This window comes from Macrobrachium nipponense, chromosome 21, assembly GCF_015104395.2.
Source record: "Macrobrachium nipponense isolate FS-2020 chromosome 21, ASM1510439v2, whole genome shotgun sequence".
NCBI classification, from domain to species: domain Eukaryota; kingdom Metazoa; phylum Arthropoda; class Malacostraca; order Decapoda; family Palaemonidae; genus Macrobrachium; species Macrobrachium nipponense.
The window spans coordinates 47,799,583-47,819,204 of NC_087212.1; positions in this window are offsets into that span (position 1 = coordinate 47,799,583).

Consider the following 19,622-nt stretch of genomic DNA (forward strand, 5'->3'; position numbering starts at 1 on the left):
TCCCATTTGCTGGAAAATGAAGGCAAATGATTGAATATTACTAGAATATAAGAGTTTTAGCTTACAGTTTCGTTTTTCGACCATTTCGGTAGAGTCAAAGTTGACTGAAGGTTGAAATTTTGGCACTTGTCGTTATTTATATGAAAATATTTCAAAACTGATAAAAGCTACAATCATGAGCATTTTTTGTTGTATTCTACATGAAATTGCACACATTTTCATATATAATACTTCATGTAACGGATAATTTCATACAATGAACTTACCTGTCAGATATATACTTAGCTAAGACTCCGTCGTCCCCGACAGAAATTCAAATTTCGCGCCACTCGCTACCGGTAGGTCAGGTGATCTACCTGCCTGCCCTGGGCGGCAGGACTAGGAACCATTCCCGTTTTCTATCATATTTTCTCTGTCGCCGGTGGTATCAACATTGTTGTTACTACCTCCTGACTGGAATTCGCTTTTCAAGACTTTTTTCATCATCTATATTGGATTTCTTGGTGACGTACTGGATCATTGTTTTGGCATTCGCTACTGTGGACTGGATTTGGACTTGCTTTTGATTTTCTGATAGAATGTCTGATTCAAGTGTTAGTGTGAGTGTGTGTGTGAATGTAGGCTGCAAGGTGAGGATACCGAAGGTTTCGGTTGATCCTCACACTGTATGTCGTAAATGTAGGGGGTTTGACTGTTCTTTGGCTAACACCTGTATTGAGTGTGAAAAGTTGAATGCTAATGAATGGAAGACTCTAACTTCTTACTTGAAGAAGTTAGAGAGGGATAGAATTAGACGGGCTGCACAAAAGAGTGTGAGTACAAGGCCTATTGAGCCTTTTTCTGAGTCTAACTCTCCTTTTTTTAATTAATGAATTTTGATTCTCCCTATGTATCTGAATCCTCACAGGCTTTGCATTCGGATTCGGCTTCGGAAATCGCCAATCTGAAGGCTACTCTTCGTAAAATGAAGACAAAGATGGCGGCCATGCAAGGTAAGGGAAGTGATAGTGAATTACTTAGTGAAGTGAGTGTTCCCAGTGTTGTGGAGGGGGCGTCTGACCGTCCCTGCGATGCTCCCAGGCCTAGACCTCTTCCAAACTCTCATACCCAGAGGAGTAGGAAAGTCGAAAGTCGTACGGAGGTTTGTGGGGAATCCCCAACGTCAGGCGTCCCTTCAGCAGGTTCTGTTTTCGCTACAGTCTGCTCAGGACCGCTTTAATAGAAGCGTCCTACGAGATTGTTTTCTCGTCGTCCGGTTCTCCTTCACCTAAACGAGGGTGGAAGGACTCGGATCTTTCTAGCCACTGAAAAGGCATTGGAAAGAGCGCGCGTTCGACTCGAGCCCGGAACGCTTCTCGGAGGAAGCTCCTTCTTCTATCAAGAAGGCTAAGCTGGTTTCGACGCCTCCTCGAACGGTATTTGAGGATCGCACTCCTTCGAGTTCTCCTGCTTCTTCTATTGAAGAGGATGCTGGTGTGGCTTCCAAGAGGATATTGCTTGCAGTACAAGAGCAGATAGCCTCTTTGGTTTGGAGTTCTTTCGAGGGATCCCCCTCGCAAGAAGGACGCTAGACTTCCTAATTAAGAAGTCTCGTCTTCTTTCACCGGCCCAGACGTGAAGCGTCCTCCAGACATGGGACGTCTTCCAGGCGCGAAGAGTCCTTGCAAGCGTCAGGAGCTATCCGAGCGAGTTGCTCTGGATAAGGATACGCTCAGGCGCGAGGCGCCAGCAAGGCGCGAGGCCCCAGTTAGGCGCGAGGCGCCAGTTAGGCGCGAGGATTCAGCCAAGCGCGAGGCGCCAGCCAGGCGCGAGGATTCAGCCAAGCGCGAGACACCATCCAGGCGCGAGGAGTCCAGCTTTGCGTGAGGCGCCAGACAAGCGCGAGGCGTCAGCCAGGCGCGAGTATGCCAAGCCAGCAACAAGCTCCAGCCAAGCGACGAGAAGCGCCAGCCAAGCGCGAGGCGCCAGACAAGCGCGTAGGCCGCCAGCCAAGCGACGAGGAGCTTTCCAGGCGTGAGAAGTCAAGCAGACCGAGACTTCTTTTAGACTTGAGAGAGATTCTGTTCACTCTATGAGTCCCTCTCCTAGTAGGAGTTTGTCACCAGTAGAGAGAGAACGGGATGAAGATCCTCTCGTTTTTCAGGCCGATTCTCCGCACGGTGTAGAAGGAGATTCGGAAGAGGGTAACGGTAGAGAAGGAGTCTCTAACTATAGAGTTCTGACAGACCTTTCTTTTGCAGGAGTACGGAGATTTTTCTTTGACTCCTGCGGCTCCTCCTTCGCCTCGATCACTGTTTTTCGAGTGCGGTTTGTTGTACCAAAGTCTTTGTCGGTCTTGAAGATGAGACCTACGATCTCTATGGAAGAGAGCGCTACAGTCTCTAGACAAATGGATGTTGTCAAAGAAGGATCTGGGCAGAACCACCTTCTGTATGCCTCCAGCCCATACTTTCTGGCAAGAGAGGTTTCTGGTACCGAACTGGGGAGAACATGGGCCTTTCTCTCCCAGCGGCAGCCGAAGCGGACTTTTTCAACCTTGGTTGATTCATCGCGGAGACACACTTTGAATGGAGCCGTGTGTCTTGGGCGATTTCTGAGACGGATCATCTCCTCAAGGGCCTCTTCCATATTTTGGAAGTGTTAATTTCCTAGACTGGTCCCTTGGGGTGATGTCTAAGAAGGCTCATGACTCGGAAGGTCTAGACCCCGAAGTCATTCTGAGTATTCTTTCTTGTATTGACAAGGCATACAAGACGGATTGGGAGAAATCTCCTCTCTTTTTGGAGCGGTACTCCTTAAGAGAGGAGTATTTTTAGTGCCTTCTTAACCAAGGCGGTTTCTCCCTCACAGAGAGCAGCCCTGGTTTTTTTCGCTCCCATGTCGGAACTTCTTGTTTCCTTCTCAGTTAGTGAAGGACATTTCTCGCTCACTGACTGAGAAGGCGACACAGGATCTTCTCCTGCAACTGCAAGGAAGAAGAGACCCCTAGTTTCGGTTGACAAGAAAGGACCGACTTCTACGGTTCAGCCCTTTCGATGGCCCCTCTCCCTCCAGAGCTCCCTCTAAGAGAAGAGGTCCTGAGAGGAGAGGCAAAGCTTCTTCCCGTCCCTTTAAGAAAGGGAAGTGAGACAGACCAACCCCAAACACCAGTGGGTGCCAGGCTTCTCGAATTTGCGACACCTGGTCACTCATAAACTCGGACGCCTCTTCGATGTCCATAATCAGGAAGGGATATCTTTATCCCCTTCCAGGACAGTCCTCCCCTAACGACCCATTCCGCACCCCGCCCGGGGGAACTGTCAGCCAGATACAGGGACCCTGTACTGAGGGATACTCTTCGTCTGATGGTGAATCAAATGTGGGACAAAAAGAGCTATAGAATTTAGTTTCTAGAGCAAAACTCTCCGGGGTTTACAATCGGCTTTTCCTGGTTGCGAAAGCCTCGGGGGGCTGGAGACCAGTACTAGATGTCAGCGCTCTGAACAAGTTCGTTCTAAAGGAGAAGTTCTCTATGGAGACTTGGCGGCCTCAGTCCTGGCGGCTTTGCGTCAAGGAGATTGGATGGTGTCGCTGGATCTCCAGGACGCCTATTTTCATGTCCCGATTCACCCTTCGTCGAAGAAGTACCTCCGTTTCATGACGGGGGGAAGGATCTTTCAGTTCAGGGCCCTTGTGTTTTCGGCCTGTCCACAGCTCCTCAGGTCTTCACAAACCTGATGAAGAATGTGGCGAGTTTTCTTCACCTCAAAGGCGTCAACATCTCTCTATATCTGGACGATTGGCTCATCAGGGCCAGAACAGAGAGACAGTGTTTGGAGGACCTTTCTTTGACCCTAGACCTGATAAGGCGTTGGGACTACTCGTGAACCTCGAGAAGTCACAGCTGATTCCAGACAGAACTTGGTCTATCTGGGATTCAGATGGATTCTCGGGGTTTTCGAGTATTTCCTTCGCAAGGAAGAGAATCGTGAGAGGCTTGGAAAAAGTCTCTCTCTTCTTAGGGAAAGAACGGACTTCGGCGAGGGAATGGTTAAGCCTTCTAGGCACCCTTTTCCTCGCTCGAACAGTTCTTTCCTCTAGGAAGACTGCATCTTCGTCCTCTTCAGTTTTTTCCTAAGGAGATCATGGAACTGGAAGACGGGACTTCTCTCCGACAGTTTTCTCCTTCCCCAATGGAGATGAAACCACACCTGCAATGGTGGTTTGTCCCCTCTAAAAGAGAACAAGGGAATTTCTCTGGAAGTTCCGAACCCAAGCCGAGTGTTGTATTCAGACGCATCGGAGAAGGGTTGGGGAGCAACACTAGGACCGAGAAGAAGTGTCAGGCACCTGGAAGGCAGCACAGGTGTCCTGGCACAATAAATTGCAAAGAACTTCTAGCAGTTTCACTTGGCGCTAACCGTTCTTTCGAACCCTTTGTGACAAACAGTGTGGTCCAAGTGAATGTGACAACACTAACCGCCCTGTCCTACATTCGGAAGCAAGGAGGAACGCACTCCGTGTCTCTATACGAGATAGCAAGAGATCTGCTAATTTGGACCTCACAGAGAACCATCTCCCTCCTGACAAGATTTGTTCGGGTACGAGAAACGTCAGGGCGGACAGACTGAGCGGAGAAGCCAGGTCCTTCACACAGAATGGACCCTTCATTCAGAGGTGTGTCAGAGTCTTTGGGATCTTTGGGCACTCCTCACGTAGATCTGTTCGCCACATTCCTTTCCAAAAGGCTGGAAGTCTTTTGGTTCAGTGGTGGAAGACCCAAGAGCTCTCGTGGTCGAACGCCTTCCTGCTAGACTGGTCTCATGTGGACGTGTACGCTTTCCCCCCTTTCAAAATCCCGGGACAAGTGTTGAGAAAGTTTGTAGCGTCCAACGGGACAAGGATGACCCAGCACAAGATTGGTTTGCAGAGGTGCTGGAGTGGACAGTAGACTTCCCAAGATCCCTTCCAAAAAGGATGGATCTTCTCAGACAGCCACACTTCGAGAGGTTTCATCAAAACCTCCCGCTCTCGCGCTGACTGCCTTTCGACTATCGAAAGACTTGTCAGAGCGAGGGGTTTTTCTTGCGAAGCTGCAAGCGCTATCGCTAGAGCCCGCCAGAGCTTCCACTAGATGAGTCTATGAGTCGAAGTGGGGGAGGTATTCAGAAGGTGGTGTAAGTCTAAGAAGTTGTCCTCCTCCAGTACCTCTATAACCGAAATCGCTGATTTCCTTTTTGTTTCTTGAGAGAGGTCTCTCACTTATCTGTATCGACGATCAAAGGATACAGGAGCATGCTTTCGGCAGTCTTCAGAAACAGAGGCCTAGAGATTGCTGATAATAAAGATCTGCACGACTTGATTAGATCGTTTGAAACGACAAAATCTAAGGAACTAACCTCCTCCCCAGCTGGAACCTGGATTGTAGTTCTCAAGTTCCTTTCGTCTGACAGATTTGAGCCTCCCCATTTAGCTTCGTTCAGGGATATAAACAAGGAAATGCTTGTTTCTCCTATCTTTGGCGACAGCCAAAAGAGTTGGGGAACTTCATGCCCTGGAAGATGAAGTCGGCTTTAACAGAGACTCGGCCTTCTGCTCGTTTAGAACTCTTTTTCTAGCGAAAAATGAGAACCCATCGAATCCCTGGCCCAAGAGATTCGAGATTAAAGGCTTATCGAGTCTAGTAGGGAGAGAAACAGAAAGGTCTCTTTGCCCGGTAAGAGCCTTGAAGTTCTACTTACAAAGAAAGAAACAAATGGGAGGCTCTAGACAAAGTCTTTGGTGTTCGATTATAAGGACCCCACAAGAAATCATGTCTAAGAACGCATTAGCTTTCTTCATTAGGAGCGTCATTACAGATGCTCACAAGTTCTGTCCTGACGACTCTTTTCCGCTTTTAAGAGTAAAAAGCTCATGAAGTTAGAGCAGTGGCGACGTCTCTCTCTTTTCAGAAGAATATGTCCGCTAAAGAAAATAATTGTATACGACATATTGGAGGTGCAATTCGGTATTTGCATCTCACTATCTTAAAGACGTTCGCGTGACTACGAGAAATGTTTTTTCTCTGGGGCCTTTTGTATCGGCGGATACGATACTGGGTACGGGAGCAAACACCAATCCTTAACTTTGTACATAACCTTCTACTAGATATGTTCTAGATTTCTGCTGACAAAGAGGGCTCGGTGCTGCACTGGCGGCCAGTCACTGTTGTTCAGTAAGGAACTCTTGTGATATCTTTTTAGAGAAGTATTAAATTTTTTTTTTTTGAGAATTTTTGTATGAATGCGTTTTAGTTTCGAGTTTATGGTTGTTTGTGAATGAGTTCGGGGATAACTCAGAACAAATTCTATTCTACTAACATGGTGGTTAGGATCAGGTGGTCGGGATTGGTTTTATGCTCCTTCATAAGGTGTGTTGTCATAGAAGTGGTCCAGTACCCATTGACAAAGTCCTTTCAGGCTCTGCCGATAAGCGGTTCATATACCCATCGACAGACCCACAGAACTCTAGCATAGATCTAATATCTCGCTAAAGTCTTTGAGGTGATGCAGACTACCGGGCTACAGCCAACGAAGTCTACCACCTATCAGGTATGGAACCAAGGTTTTTCTTTTATACCTACAACATATGTGTTTACCTGTCTATTCCATATTAGCTGTCTCTTACCCTCCACCAAAAGGGTGCCAATCAGCTAAGTATATATCTGACAGGTAAGTTCATTGTATGAAAATGATATTGTTATAATACAATAAAGTTTCATACATACTTACGTGGCAGATATATACGATTAATGGCCCACCCAGCCTCCCCGCAGGAGACAGGTGGAAGAGAGAAAATATGATAGAAAACGGGAATGGTTCCTAGTCCTGCCGCCCAGGGCAGGCAGGTAGATCACCTGACCTACCGGTAGCGAGTGGCGCGAAATTTGAATTTCTGTCGGGGACGACGGAGTCTTAGCTAAGTATATATCTGCCAGTAAGTATGTATGAAACTTTATTGTATTATAACAATATCATTTTAAAACGGTGCAAAAATTATGTCAAAGTGACGAAATAATTTTTGAGATGTGTCACTGATACTTTTTAGTGCGATAAGAAAGAAATTCGCGCTTACCACGCCTGCGTAACGTTATTGCAAAAAACAAAACCAACGCCCTTGATCCATGAACTCCCAGCATCCCCCAAGGCATGTGATTCAAAAGCTTTCGGCTGGTAGGCCTATAAGTATTTTTCCGCGAATTTAAAAAAAACTTTTTTGAGTCGACGTATAATACGTCCAATCGGCATACGGGAGACATTTTGACTCAATGTTTAATATGTCCAATCGGCGTAAGAGGGTTAACAGACTGGTCTCATACGCGTATGTCTTTGTCAAAGCCACGTGCAGATTACACATTTTGTATGTAAAGCTGCGTAAGATTTTGAAGCTTCTAGAAAGAATTGTTGCCCAAAACGTTTTGTCATCTCCAGTCCAACTTCCGTATGGGAGAAGGATTTCATTGCATTTTAGATACTCGAGGCGTTCAGATATCTCTCTCTCTCTCTCTCTCTCTCTCTCTCCATCGCGTAGCACTTTTGATTTTAAAGTAACGTAATAATTTCGTACTTACTGAATGGTCACTCGTAACTTGAGAATTACAGATTTGATATTTCTTAGAGTTTATTTAGTGTTATTTTGTGGAATCTGAACAAACATTGTTTTGTAACGGCGCCTGGTTTTGTGAAAGTGTGAAACAAGCTACAGCAATGGTATACCAAAAAGGTAAAGTGTGTTATATTTTTATTAGTTGCAACTAATAACTAATAGGAACAGAGGTTTGGTAAAAACTAATAACTAATAACTATTGGTTACTATTGTTTTAAAAACTGATAACTAATAGTTACAATGTTTTGAGTGAAAAGATTTACACTTTTACACATTGCAAATTTTTGTGTTTTGTGTTTATTCATTTGAAGTGATTTTATGTTTTGTGTATTCATTTGAAGTGATTTTATGTTTTGTGCATTTGTCCATTTTCTTTTTGAAGTGTGCCTTTTTATTTTATGTTCTGTGGGATTAATACTTTTTGAAATTTTGATATTTTCCACATTTTTCTGTATTTTCATTTGCATTCACAGTGTAATTAACTTAGCTATTTTCATTAATCAATCGTTGCACAATTAGTTAAATTTAACACTTGTGAATTAATTTGCATTCACTTAGAATTCTTTTCAAGTTTTATTGTTGTTTAGCACTTGTGAATTAATTTCAAATTTTCAATTATTGCCTAACACTTTTGAATTTCAATTGAATTAATTTTCTTGAATTTTTTTTATAAATTAATTTTGATTTAATTTTACTTAATTATTCAAGAATTAATTAAACTTTACTTTGTTTTCAAGTAACAGAAATTTTCCCTGATATTGTGAATTTCACATATAAATTTTGAGTTTCAGAATAAATTTTGTATTTAAAATTTTTATAAGTGTTTTCATTTCTAACCAGTATATTTGCATTTGATTATATTGATGTTAGGCAGAAACATAGGGTGGTAATTGATCTGTTTTCCTTCAATTAACTTGAAGTGACTTAGAACCAGGGAAGTACTTAGACTTCTGAAATCAGGGAAATAGACTTTTAAAGTTGTTGATGGAGTGATGCCTGTTGATTAATTTAATTACTTACAAGATTACCTCACACCTGTTTTGATAAACTTAGTCTAATTTTCTGCAATACTGGTAAGTTGTTAAGGGATCACTGTTGCCTTTAGAGTATTCAGTCGTTTAGTACCTGTGATGAGGGTTCAGGTGTCTGGCTTTTGTGAGGTAACAATAAATGAATGGTAAGTGTAGTAACCAGATACTTGGCACTTGTCACAAAATATATATATATATATATATATATATATATATATATATATATAATATTTCTACGTTTATAGATCGTTTCGTCTACCCCGAAATTGATTAATTAGTTTGATTTGGAAAACGGCAGCCATTTCCTCCAAATATCAGCTGATTTTTAGGAAACGCGGGAACCAAAACCCGCCAGCCAGAGGTAGGGAATTCCCCAGTTGGGGGAATATAGTCTTTTGTCAGCTTTAGGGACGTATCTCGAAGGGAAGGATGTAGGCAGATTGGTACTTCTTAGACCTATATCTTAATCTCTTTTTCCTGTGACCCCCCTGCTGGCTGTATGCTCTGTTTCCAGGATTTGCCTTGCTCGTGGGGGGTTAAGCTGACTTCCAACACCCAAGCAAAACACCTGGATTCTGCCCCAGTCGACTGCAAGACGCGACCTCGGACGGATGTCCAACCACCTGCCTTCCTGTTAGGCCTATCCAGCGTGAGTGGCGCGCCGATCGACCCAGGCCACATGTTTCTACAAAGGTCCACACTGAACACGACATCCAGGTACGTCTTGTGAAACAGCATATTGCCAGTCTCTCCCATCCTATTATCTATTTGATCCTCGTTTTCCCATTTCAATTTCCAACCCAAAAAGAACTCATCCTTTTGTTCCCTTTCACTGCCTCATGGCCGCATGCTTCCCCTTGTGTGATCGTCCCAGACGAATGAAGTCATTACATACCTCAGTGAAACATTAAAAGTTCCTTTTCCCCAGTGTTAGAGAACGAAATACTAATAGTAACTGATAAAAAGAAATCCTTTTTCTTTTATCTTGTCTAATCTGGGATTCTTTTCCAGATTCCCTGAGCCACGTGTCCCACGTGTCTGCCCGCAAGTGTTGCATTAACCCAAGTTTAATGAGACTAGCTTTCATCAAATCACATTTTAGCCAGTTATCCATTTGTGAGAGATTGTAAGTCCCAACGTGTGGACGCTGCATTCACTTTTCTCCAGGCCAGTACAGGCCTCTTTGTAAATAAATAGCTGTAAAGTATTTAGCTGAGTCTCTGGCGACCTACCTTTTCCTCTAAAGAAATATTCATTAATAATCAGTTTTACGGTAAATTCCATTAATTTCCTCTTATCCTCCCTCAATTATTTCCGTTTACGTATCTAGCCCCTCTCAAGGCCGGGCTAATATGTAACAGTGACGACTGCTTGCCAGCATCGAATCTGGGCTTGCTTAAAAAAAGCTTGTAAATCGCGTTATCCCTTGTAAAACGAATGTAAATGTTTTTCAAAGCGAAAAAACTAAGCACACTTGCACGGAAGACAGACACTGACTCACGGTAAGGTTTACCATTCATTAATATGATTATTCTATAACAAATGTTAGCTTAAGGTACGTTTAAGTATTTTGCTTATGAAGTGTTTAAAAGAGCGTAGGTAGAAATCTTATTATTGTAACGGCGAACGCGCCAGAGCTTTATTTTAGCGGCGAGCAAACAATTTGCCCGCGAATTCTCTGTTACTTTGTGCTGTCCTCGTCGGACGAGACAGAGCACGTGTGTAGAATAGATGCCAGAAAGAACCAGATCAAAACTAGGAAGTGCTTTGCCAGGGTTTATTGCTGTGTTGGAAAGCCTAGCTAGTTAGGAGTGGTTTTACTAATAGTTTACGGCAAACAAGAAGTGTACAATTCTTTTGTGTTCTGTGATATGTTAGGAGTTAGGTTTTTCATTTTTTAACTTAGTTTTCATTCCAATGTTGGTAACCGCTCAAGCTTCCCAGCTTAATTCAGCTTTGCGCACGCACACTCTCATGCCTGCCAGCCAGCCTTCGTTTCACTCACAGTGGCAGCCATGTTTGTTATCTCTTTAAGCATTACCTAAACATTTTATACATTCAACTTCCCTGCCAGATATATACTTAGCTATAGACTCCGTCGTCCCCGACAGAATTTCAAATTTCGCGGCACACGCTACCGGTAGGTCAGGTGATCTACCTCCCTGCCCTGGGTGGCAGGACTAGGAGGCCATTCCCGTTTTCTAATCAGAATTCTTCTGTCGTCCGGACCGTCAACATTGTTGTTGGCGGTTCCTCTCGATTGGTTTTTTCTTTTTTTCTTCACCGCAATTGATCTTCTTGACTGACTTTTGGTGACGTTATCTGGATTGTTGGATTTGGCATACGCTTTTGTGGACTGTTTTGTGGGACTGATTTTCGGATTTCTTTAAAATGTCTGAACACTGGAATGGTTGTGAGATGTGTTGTGAATGTAGGCTGTAAGGTGAGGTTGCCGAAAGCTTCGGTAGACCCTCACACTGTATGCAAGGGTTGCAGGGAGTATGAATGTTTCTTTTCACTAATACTTGCAAGGAATGTGAGAATTTGAGTGAGAATGAATGGAAGAATCTAACTAATTATTTGAAAAAGTTAGAAAGAGAAAGAGTGAGGAAGGCTTCTTCTAGAAGTTTAAGTAGTTCGAGATCTAATGAACCAATTCCTAGCTTGGGATCTTCCCCAAGGGTAAGTATTGCTACTTCTCCTTCCATTTCAGCCCCTTCTCCTATTGCAGAACCTGTAGATTCAGCGAAAGAACTTGCGGATCTAAAAGCGGCCTTCAAGTTAATGGAAACAAAATGGCTGCCCTGCAAGTAAGGCTAGTGATTTTTTCAGTGGACAGTGATATGAGTGTCCCCAGTGTAGAGGGGGCATCTGGTCGGCTCCGCAACGCTCCAGGTCTAGACCTCTTCCAAGCTCACATGCCCAGAGGAGAAGGAATGTCGAAAACCGAAAGGAGGTTGTGGAGAATCCCACCGATCAGGTGTTCCCTTCGGCGGTTTCTGTGACACCCCAGACTGACCGAGGATCGCTATTGTAAAGCGTCCTGCTGATGAAGTGTTTTTCTTCGTCGGATCTTCGTCTCCGAGACGTGATTGGAGGGATTCAGATCGCTCGCGACCACTGAAGAGGAGCTGGAAGGCTCCGACTATTGACTCGAGCCGGAAAAACTTCCCTGAGGAGTCTTCCTTCGGGAGTTAAGAAGGCAAGAAGAGCTATTCTGTCACCTAGAGTTAGAAGGAGTCAGAGGTGGAGGCTATGGACTCCTCCCCTCCTCCTTCCCTCCCTCCCGAAGAGGATAAAGAGGAGGTTACTAAGAGTTTATGATTGCTATGCAGGAGCAGATTTCGTCTTTTGTAGGAGTGCTTTCTAAGGAGCCTCCTAGAAGGAAAGACTCTTTCCCTTCCTTATCAAAAGGTCTCCAGACGTATGGAGGTATCTGCCGCCAGGATCGATGCTCCTACTCGAGGTGAGGCTTCTTGTAAGAACGTGGAGCCAACCTTATTCGGAGTGAATCGATCAGGCGTTGCACCGGCCCAGGGAGTGAGGAGTCACCCAGGAGGCAGGAGCCAAGAGCCAGGAGAGTCCACCCGAGGAGTCACCCGGAGGAGGCAAGAGCCAGGAGGCAGGAGCCAGGAGGTGCCAAGGAGCAGGAGTCAGGAGTCAGGAGTCAGGAGTCAGGAGTCAGGAGTCAGGAGTCAGGAGTCAGGAGTCAGGAGCCAGGAGCCAGGAGCCAGGAGCCCGGAGCCCGGAGCCCGGAGCCCGGAGCCCGGAGCCCGGAGCCCGGAGCCCGGAGCCCGGAGCCCGGAGCCCGGAGCCCGGAGTCCGGAGTCCGGAGTCCGGAGTCCGGAGTCCGGAGTCAGGAGGCAGGAGTCAGGAGTCAGGAGTCAGGAGTCAGGAGGCAGGAGTCGGAGACTCATTTCTGGAATTTATGACTCTTCTCCAAACAGAAGCTCCTCTCCTTCAGATCGTAGGAGGTCTTGGAAAGACTCTTCCTCCAAACGAGAGCTTTCTCCTTCGTCTGATCGAGGTTTGGATGATTTGTCTGATGACGAGCTTCCTGCAAATGAGGGACTCTCAAATTATAAGATCTTAGCCTCCTTGTTACTACAAGAGTTCGGAGACACTCTTAGTCCGGCGGCTCCTCCTCCTCCTCGTTCTCTCTTTTCGAGCTCGACTACGGTGAAATCTTCGGCCTTTCTGAAAATGAAACCTGCGATCTCCATGAAGAAGGCCCTCCAATCTTTAGATTCTTGGATGGGCACTAAGAAAGAGTTGGGAAAGACTGTATTCTGCATGCCTCCTTCCAAACTCCATGGAAAGAGAGGTATTTGGTATGGGACAGGAGAGACTATGGGTCTTTCTCTTCCTGCTTCGGCAGATGCGGACTTTGCCAATTTAAGTGGATGCCTCCAGACGTCACTCTTTAGGATCGGTCAGATCTACGTGGAGCATTTCGGAGTTGAACCACTTTCTAAGGGACTTTTTGTCACTTTAGAGGGTGTTCAATTTTCTTGGATTGGTCACTCGGAGTTCTGGCTAATAAATCTAAAGATCCGGAGTTTCTTAAGAACCCAGAGATTCTCCATGCGTCCTGTCTTGCATGGACAGGCAGTACAAGAACGGTTTTTGGTGCTGGTCTTCTGAAGAAATAGATCAGTCTATGGATCCCTGTTATCAAAGGGGTTTTCTCCTCCGAGCCAGAGGACAGCGTTATTGTTCACCCCTCTGTCAGATCAATCTGTTTCCCTTCTCAGTTATGAGGATATATCTCGCTCGCTAAACTGAGAAGGCGACACAAGACCTACTTGTACAAACATCCAAGAAGGGCCGTTCTGTAGTGTCTACGAATAAAAAGGACTCTCCGTCCTCCTCAGCAGCCCTTTCGAGGTGGGCAGCGGCTCGTCCCCCCTGGCCAGAAAGAAGAGGCTCTGATAAGAGAGGAAGGTCTTCCTTCAGACCTTTCAAGAAGACGAAATGACCTTGATGTTCCTTTAAGCACCAGTGGGCGCCAGACTCCTGACTTTGCAGGGAGTCTGGGCAAAAAGGGGAGCCGACCCTTGGTCAGTTTCAGTCCCTAAAGAAAGGATACGTAATCCCCTTCGAGGACAAAGTCCCCCCTCCCCCTAACATCTACGCCTCTGGAACTGTCAGCGAGGTACAGAGACCCTGTATGATTAAAGACCTCTCCTTCAAATGGTAGAACAAATTGTGGGAAAAGGAGGCCATCGAACTTGTGCAGGATCCACACTCCCCGGGATTTTACAATCCGCCTTTTTCTAGTACCAAAGGCATCGGGGGGGTGGAGACCAGTACTGGACGTAAGCGCTCTGAAATCGCTTTATTCAGAAAAAGAAGTTTCCGTATGGAAACGTCCGCGCTCAGTATGTAAGCTCTTCGTCCAGAGATTGGATGGTCTCTCTGGACTTGCAAGATGCATATTTCCACGTTCCCTTCACCATTTGTCAAAGAAATATCTTCGGTTTATATAGGAGACAAGATTTTTCAATTCAGGGCTCTGTGTTTCGGCCTGTCTACAGCTCCACAGGTATTTCACCAACCTGATGGCGAATGTAGCAAGATGGTTCATTCCCCCTAGAGGGAATAAACATCTCCCTCTACTTAGAAACGACTGGCTGATCAGGGCCAAGTCGGAGATTCAGTGCTTGGAGGACTTATCAATAACAGAAAGATGATAGAATCGCTGGGATTACTCGTGAACCTCGAGAAGTCGCCAGTTGATCCCCAAGCCAGAACTTGGTCTATCTGGGGATTCAGATGGATTCTCGGGGTTTTTCGGGTATTTCCTTCGCGAGAGAGAATCACTCGAGGTTTTTGTCGAGGAATCTCGAACTTCTTAGAGAGAGAGAACAGTTCGCGAGGGATTATCTGAGCCTTTTAGGGACTCTGTCCTCTGCTAGAAAAGTTTTTCTCTGGGTGGAGGCTTTCACCTTCGCCTCTTCAATTTTTCCTGAAAGGGGTGTGAGTTGGAAGACGGGACAACTCTCAGACACCTTCCCGCTTCCACAAGAGATAAAAGATCGCTTGAAGTGGTGGATCCTTCCTCTTCAGAAGAACGAAGGCGTGTCGCTTGCCCTGCGGAACCCAGACCAAGTGTTATTTTCCGACGCTTCGGAGTCGGGATGGGGAGCGACGCTAGGAGCAAGGGAGGTGTCAGGCACCTGGACAAGGGAACGGTGTCCTGGCACATCAATTGCAAGGAACTATGTGGCCATACACCTAGCCTTAAGGTTCTTCGAGGAGATAGTCAGAGGCGGGGTGAATACGGATAAACTCTGACAACACCACGGCTCTGGCTTACATACGCAAGCAAGGAGGGACGCACTCTTTCTCCCTCTAATCAGTTAACAAAAGACCTGTTAACCTGGACAGAGGAAAGAGACATAACTCTCCTCACAAGATTTGTGCAAGGGATAAAGAATGTGAGCAGACAGACTAAGCAGGGGAGGAATCAGGTCCTTCCCACAGAGTGGACTCTACAACGCAGAAGTGTGCCGAAGTCTTGGTCCCTGTGGGGGAGACCTCACATAGACCTGTTTTGCAACGTTCCTCTCCAAAAGAGTAGAGATCTTTTGCTCTCTATGGAAAGATCCGAGGGCCTTTGCAATAGACGCGCTTTCCCTGGATTGGTCGGGTTTAGACGCCTACGCCTTTCCCCCGTTCAAGATCCTGGGGGAAGTGCTCAGGAAGTTCGTAGCTTCAAAGAGCAGAAGTTGACCTTAATAGCCCCATTCTGGCCTAGCCCCCAGAATGGTTCACACGGAGGAACTGGAGTGGATAGTGGACTTCCCCAGATCTCTTCCAAGCAGACCAGATCTACTCAGACAACCCCACTTCTAGAGGTTTCATCACAACTCCCCGGTCTCGCTCTGACTGCCCTTTCGACTATCGAAAGACTTGTCGAGCGAGGGGCTTTTTTCTCGCAAAGGCTGCAGGGCGCTATCGCTCGAGCCCGCAAGATCTTCGACGAGAGAGTATACCAATCGAAGTGGAAGTCTTTAGGAGGTGGTGTAAGAGTCAGAAGCTGTCCTCCTCCAGTACCTCTATAGTTAACATTGCCGATTTCCTCCTCTTTCTGAGAGAGGAAATCGCACCTATCTGTGTCAACAATCAAGGGATACAGAAGCATGCTGTCCCTTCAGTATTCAGGAAATCGAGGCTAGAATTGCAGATAACAAAGATCTACATGAATTTTGGATTAGGTCCTTTGAAACTTCAAATCAGCAACTCCTAGAACACCTAGTTGGAATCTGGACGTGGTCCTGAAATTCCTTTCCTCGGATAAATTCGAGCCTCTACATCTGCTTCCTCCCTTGGGCGACGTCACTTATTCCTGTTGTCTCTCGCTACAGCCAAGAGGACGAGCGAATTGCACGCTCTGGACTCCACAGTGGGATTCAAAGGAGATGCTGCTATCTGCTCGTTCCAGACATTGTTTCTGGGCGAAGAACGAGAACCCATCAAAACCTTGGCCCAGAAAGCTTTGAGGTAAAAGGTCTATATAGCGTAGGCAGAGACAGAGAGGTCTCTCTGTCCAGTGAGAGGCTCTTAAATTTTATTTAGAGAGAAAGAAAAACAGATGGGAGGTTGTCACAAGGTCTTTGGTGCTGTGAAGAACCCCTAAAGACTCAGTCCAAAAACGCCTTGGCCTTCTTGTGAGAAGCGTAATTTACTGACGCCACAATAACTGCTCGGAGGAATCCTTCGGTCTTCTAAGGTAAGACCCATGAGGTGAGGGCAGTAGCAACGTCCCTGGCCGTTTCCAAAGAATATGTCTCTTAGAAATATCATTGAGACTACTTATTGGAGTGCAATTCAGTGTTTGCGTCTCATTACCTGAAGGATGTGAAAAGTGACTTATGAAAGAAATGCTTCTCTCTAGGTCCATTTGTATCAGCAGATACAGTTCTGGGTCTTGGAGCAAAGACTGATCCTTAAAATATTTTAATTTTAACGTACATAAAACCTCTTGTCAGATATGTGCTTGGTTTTCTATAGCAAGCTCACGGATGTCGCACGGGCCGCATAGTGGTCATTGCTGGTAGGGGATCAAGGGTATGTATGGGCTAGGTAGGGGGGTCAAAATTTTTTTTTTTTTTGTATATTTTGTTATAAATGACGTGTAAATTATGTTTCGAGTTTTTTTGGTTGTTTGTAAGGAGTTCGGGGCTAACTCCTTGCAATCTTAGAACTACATGGATTTTAGGATTCAGGTGATTGGGATCGGTGTTGTGCTCCTTGAACAAGGTGTATTGTCATGTATGGAATAGCACCCAATGACAAAGGCCTTTAGGCTCTGCGGGTAAGTGGATAAGACCCCATTGGCAGACCCCCAAGAACTCTTAGGTCCATAGATCAATATCTCGCTGAGGCTTTTTTGAGGCTAAGCAGACTCCAAGGCAGTAGCCGCGAAGTCTTCAGTCTAATAAGGTAGGAACCAAGGTTTATTAATACCTACAACATATGTTGTTTACCTGTCTATTTCAGTAGTTAGCTGTCTCTTACCCACCACCAATGGGTGCTAATCAGCTAAGTATATATCTGGCAGGGAAGTTGAATGTATAAAAATGATATTGTCATGATACAATAAATTTTTATACATACTTACCTGACAGATATATACGATTAATGGCCCACCCAGCCTCCCCGCAGGAGACAGGTGAAGAGAATTAAATTCTGATTAGAAAACGGGAATGGTTCCTAGTCCCTGCCACCCAGGGCAGGGCGGTAGATACCTGACCTACCGGTAGCGTGTGCCGCGAAAATTTTGAAATTCTGTCGGGGACGACGGCGTCTATCGCTAAGTATATATCGTCAGGTAAGTATGTATAAAAACTTTAATTGTATCATGACAATACATATTTAAGCAAAGTAACGTAAAGTCTCGAAGTTTTAACGTAAATAATATTAATCTCGGTACTAGTATCTATCGTTCTGCCAGAGAAATTAACGTAATTCGCCTTGAATAAGAAATTAGAATTGCGTGTTGTAAATTGCCTCCGCGTTTACAGAGAATCAGCTGTTTGAATGACATCTCTGCTATCCGCACTACCCAACTAGCCTCACGTGTTTCACCTCGCACCGCTCACTCGCTCGCTGAGTGAAAGTTTCATTTCACTTCGTACTTAACATAACCTAATTCACAAATGTTTGCTAACATTTCCTTTTAAAATCCTTACCGTCATTTCACTGTTCACAGGGACCTAGTAATCTTACATAAAGTTAACGTACATCTTCAAGTAAAGAATAAATTACAAGAATTGTTAACGTAAAACGCGTCTTTGTAAAATTCATATGTAAACGCAAATCATTTCATAAGCACAAGCCGCTACTCTTAACGTAAAAATCGTTCACCGCGAGCGCGTTATCATTTTCATAAAACGTTATCCAAGGCAATTCTTTCATTACACGTTAACGTAAGTAAATCATTTAACGCAAGTTGAGTCATAATAAACTAACATTAGTAGTCCAATTCAATATGAGGGAGTTCATTCATATATCATTTTTCACTCTCTCCGAGAGAGATAGAGAGAGAGAGAGAGAGAGCGAGAAGAGAGAGAGCCAGAAACCCTGTATTCACGAAGCCAAGAGTACTACATCTTACCATTAATTATAGCATGCAGAATTAACATTATTTTAGTCTCTTGTGTCTTTCATTTACACTGAGCGTGATACGTACGCGCCTGTGTCCATTGCAGTTTGCAAGCATTTAGTTATTTCATTTATCGAGTACTTCAGCGAGGGACTGAGCATTTCTAAAATTTCCATTACCTGTCGTTGCCCGAGGGGTCTTTTCATTTTCTTTATCACAAAAGACTTGCGTATACCGCAAGCACAACCCGCACAGTGTGCCACGCAAATTCATTACTTCCAGACAGGGAAGTCGTTACCAGTTTAGGACTGGCCACCCCACCAGTGCCACGTCAGGTCTTAACCATTTTACAGTGCCACTAATTCTTGACACTGTCCATCGACTGACTGCTGAAGTACTCCCACCTTTTACTTTCTCTCCTCCACTATTACCCTCTGCCACGAACAGAGTACCATTTCACTTCAGTATATTTAAGTATACTGCATGTAGTGTCCGGGACACACCAGCACAATACCAGTGCTCCAAGGAACACCTCCTCATAAGTGCCATTGCACCTGTACAGGCCGTACAGGTAGCCATTAAACCTGCGTGTCCGTCCTTACGGAACGCCCAAGTAACTAGTGTGTCCGTGTCCAAGGGTCAGTGATCCTTCGGAACACTCAACCAGGGAACGCCTCCCAAAGTGCCACAACCAGCCCTAAGTGCTGTCAAACCTGCGTGTCCGTCCTTACGGAACGCCCTATTCATTAGTGAATCCACCATTTTGGATCACTGAACCAAGGAACGCCTCCGAAAGTGCCGTGCACCTGTATTGGACCTACAGGTAGCCCATTCCAACATCTCCCAAGTTGGGAACGCCCGTAAGTGTGACGTACGCCGCACACTTCATTCGATTTTTTCACCTCATCAGAAGGTGCCATTCACAAAGTGCCACCGAGCACCCAGTCTTTACCTGACTTTTCATTACCACACGTCGCAGAACCACATTTCCAAGTGAGTGCCACTTTACCCAGTAGGCACTCCCATTCCATCCATTACCCTTCCTGGCCATTATTTTAAACTTTATCAGAGCCTCCACTGCAGCCTAAAGAAATGGCTTCTGCTGCCCAACCACATATATCCATGGAGCTGGAGAGGCTCCAGACACTCATGGCTCTGGGCACGAACGCCGGTTACACTTGGCAGGAACTCACCCAGTGGGTGAAGGGGCAGACTGACGATCTGCTCCTGCAAGAGAGAGCCGCCAGAGAAGAAGAGAGGAAGAAAAAAGAAGCAGAGGAAGGCAAGAAGAAGGAAGCAAGGAAAGCATGAGCTAGCTCTCAAGGAGAAGGAGCTCGAGGTGGAGAAGGCACGACAGG